We start from the raw sequence: 4,028 nt of genomic DNA on the forward strand, positions 1-4,028 counted from the left end.
CTATCTATCTATCTATCTATCTATCTATCTATCTATCTATCTATCTATCTATCTATCTATCTATCTATCTATCTATCTATCTATCTATCTATCTAATGCCCAACACAGTGGTTCTTTCTTSAAATAGTACATCAGAAGTCCCATTTTAAAGGAAATGGCCACAAAGTTACAATTTGTAAATGATTTCTAAGTCCTTGAAAACTAATAGCATTTGGCACATATCCCATGAGGTCCGCAATTAGCTCAAAGTTTTAATTCAACTYCTTCACGGTTGTCTCCAGCAACACAAACTCAGCTCATACTTGGATATGTTTTTTAAAAATGCCACATTTCTCCTTAAAGCAGGAAAATTTGTTTTGGAAGCCAGTTTTCTATTTTAACAACATTTATTACAACATATGAGCTCAGAAGCAGCACTGATCACTCCAAACATTACACAGTTTGCTATTACAGTAACTGCCCAATGCTTAAATAAATAAAGTTTTCTGTCAGGTATCTGAACCTGCTCAGTCCTGCTCCAGACATTTTTTGGACAGGCCACTAGATGGCGTGTCATTCTTAAAATGTATGTGTTTGCACAATATGTGCATCTACTCCTTCAGATAATTCTCTGGTATGTGGATCAACTCATGTTTATTTATGTTTTTCAGTAACCTTTATGAAAAAAAAAGTTGTTCCAACTTCTGGCTGACGGACACTTTAACATTTGTAGTGAAGTCATATTTCTTTGTAAAACACACAATAGATAAACAGGACRGCACACAACTTGAACTCACTGCTTAGTTCCACTATTTCTCTAAAAAGTAATTTAACTGAGCATATATATATATAATTAACTCAAATGGTTTGCTCCTGTTCCCAGAACTGAGCCACAATGCAGCTGAAGTTCCTCCCAGACGTCCACTTGCTCCCTTTGTGATGGTGCTCACAATGACGCATGAGGCACCACTGATAGGAAGTCCTGCAAGGCCCAGTTCAGAGGAATAAAGAAGACTCCCATCCACAACGTCCAAGAGTCCAAATGAAATACAGTAGAAATTTTACAGAATGGAGCTTATTGTAAGTCTGCTATATTAAAGTTGCCTGTTACATCGAGCCACTGGCCATGCAATGTTTCAGGGGAAAACATTAATCCCGAAGCACAATCATTTCACACCTGTGTACCTCTTCTACATAATCCTTGAAGAAACTTTAGCCATGACATGCTAAGTTCTTCATCAACATTTAGTTCCTTTTGCTAATCTTGCCAAACACGGAGAACCAACATCTAGTTTTATCAGAGCAAGAATCCAGAGAAACCTCCACCAGTTTATAAATTACKGACTACTTATTCTTATTAAACACGGAGAACCGATATGTAGTTTTATACTTTTATTCCTTTTGTCTTTCCTTTTGTTTGTTGTTTGGTTTGTATTTCCTTCTAATTGAACTGCCTTSTTGCTGAAAATGTGTTATACAAATAAAATTACCTTGMYTTACCGTCATTATTATTGTGTTTCTCGTTTATCACGAAATAATGGTTAATTTAAGGACTTGAGTCTGATTTTGATGAGACCAAGAGCATTTAGCTTTATTTAGAGCAATAATTGGATTCAATGCGAAGTCGTAAGCATACTTTGATACCATGGAGATTTTTCTTTCAGATAGGTGTGTGTCTTTACATAAAATAACTAATAATTTAGTTTTTTTACTACTTTTGTTTAAAGCTTTATGAACAATTTGCAAACAGAAACACTGACTGCAACAGATTTCAGTTCTTAAAAGAGAAAGTAATAATTTAAACACCTTATTTTGTTGAATTTGATAGGTGTTCACATGCACAGCAAAAAAAAACATGTAACTTTTTTGTTAAATCAAGCTTTCCTATTTTCTTTTCTTCAAAGTCTCACATTTTTCATAATTCACAACTACTGTTGCTTTAAACAGTTTGGCAAAGCCCAGATGTGATGTCATGGCTTTGCAAGTTTCTGATAGGTTAAATCACAACCTTTGAGCGAAGTGGAGGCAGCACACCTGTGAATGTAATTTAAGACAACACCTCAAACRCGCTGCTTCCTCGTGCGTCATTCGAGGAAAATCAAAAGAAGTAAGCGCAGATGTCAGGAAAGGGTATGTGGACGTCCACATGTCAGGTTCATCTTTGGATGCCATACCCAGATGCCTGAGGAGTCACTTTCATCTGTTAAAACGATTAAATGCAAGTGCAAACAGCATGTGAAGGTGATGGGTTTTGTGTCCCAGAGAGGACAAAAGCAAAAACAAAAGCATAAAAATCTAACAAATAAACAAAACAGAAAMAAAACAATAGTAAACATGCTGAGTGAGAGTGCAAGAGGTTGTCATTATCTACAGAGAAACGAGTTCTGCACCAACATGAGCTAAAAGGCACAAAGAGAAGAAGAAGCCATTACTGCAAAAATGTCCTCAGAGACARAGACCTTATATTTGGAGAAATGTCTTGTGATCCTACGGGAAGAGAATCTCTCTCCATTATTTTGGGCATGTACCAAAAAGTATTAATGTTTTGTCAGTATTTTTTTAAAGCAGCACATTACTTGTACTTCATTTTTGCAGACTATCCAAAACACTTTTTAAGTGACACCTTTCATTTATTTTCTTTGAAGCTAAAACTCAAGATATAATTCAAAGAAAGGTTGCTATTTTGCCATCAAAATCAGTGATTTTTTTTATTTTTATTTTCTTTTGTTAAACTGTTTTTGATTTGGTCTAGCAAAACTCAATGCTAAAACTTCAGTTTAATTWTCACTTTGATCATATATGGAGTCTTAAGTTTTCTTATTTAATGAACAGAAAGAGAGCTTTGTTATAAACTGAAACAGCGTTGACTCCCATGTTCTGGACTATTTTTTGCAGCATMATTTCCCCAAACATCCTCTGACACTAAAYCACGTAATCTAGTGGGTGTAACTGCTGATCAGGCAACATGGTCAGGTACATTTTGTCTATAATGGGAAATGTTTCMYAATATAAAGTTAAATTCCTAATTGACTCACAGCATCAWAACAGCRATACAGCTATTGAGTAACTAAGACCTTTTCRGATGATTGTCTTTTTTTAGGATTTGGGGAAGTAAGGTTTTATAACTCTCTTTAGATACTRGAAGGGGAAGGAAAACATCTAATTTAGCTGCTACAACAAACTCCTGCAACGATTCAAGATGGCATCATGTGTGTCATCATTCAACAGATGTTGCTTTTAAATAGYGTAATATGGCTTGTTTTATTGCAATCTGGTGGCATACTTATTTAAATCTCCAGAAAAATAGAGATTTTTTTKAATAAGGTATTCATAGGGACACTGAAATTGGGGTAGGAGGATTTACTGCATGTAAATATWATCYACAGTACCAACAGTACAGCCTTGCAGGAAGTGGAAAATGACCTCTCCTACGTGTGTTTTGTTGAATCATGACCACAGACATTAACTCAGACAAGTCAGGTCCGCTGTGCATTAGATGTCRGTCTGAGTTCTTCTAGTTGGGCTGTGTGATTTATAGAGAAGMCTGGGAAGCTTTAACACTGTTTCAGTTTTGCCATTTATGAAAAATGGTACTGACTGTGGTTTGTTGGAGACCCAAAGCCTCAGAAATGCCTTTGAAATCCTTTTTCATATTGCTGGATGTCATTGACTTTGTTTCTCATCGTTTCTTTAAGTACTTTAGACTGAGCAGTGATACTTTGTTACCAGACATGTCTTGTTTKTATGATTTCTTGTGGTCTGACAGGCTGGTGAAGCAGAGCAAAAAAAAWTWAACTAATCTCAATGATGACTATCTGRTTAAATCAAACTTAAATGAAAAATGTGTCTCAATATAGAAACACAATAACTTTAATTTAATGGATATCTGCGTCAAATCCTGCCTTTTCTGTTGTGACTGGAACTTGTATTCAGCTGGGTTGCTTCGTTTTACGCTGGTAAAACAAATCCCTTGTATTTCCTAACTTCCACGCACTTTGCAGGTTACATTATTATGCTTATAGTCTGACTGTTTAACCCTCCTTCGGTCA

This window comes from Poecilia reticulata, linkage group LG4, assembly GCF_000633615.1.
Source record: "Poecilia reticulata strain Guanapo linkage group LG4, Guppy_female_1.0+MT, whole genome shotgun sequence".
In the NCBI taxonomy this organism is placed as follows: Eukaryota; Metazoa; Chordata; class Actinopteri; order Cyprinodontiformes; family Poeciliidae; genus Poecilia; species Poecilia reticulata.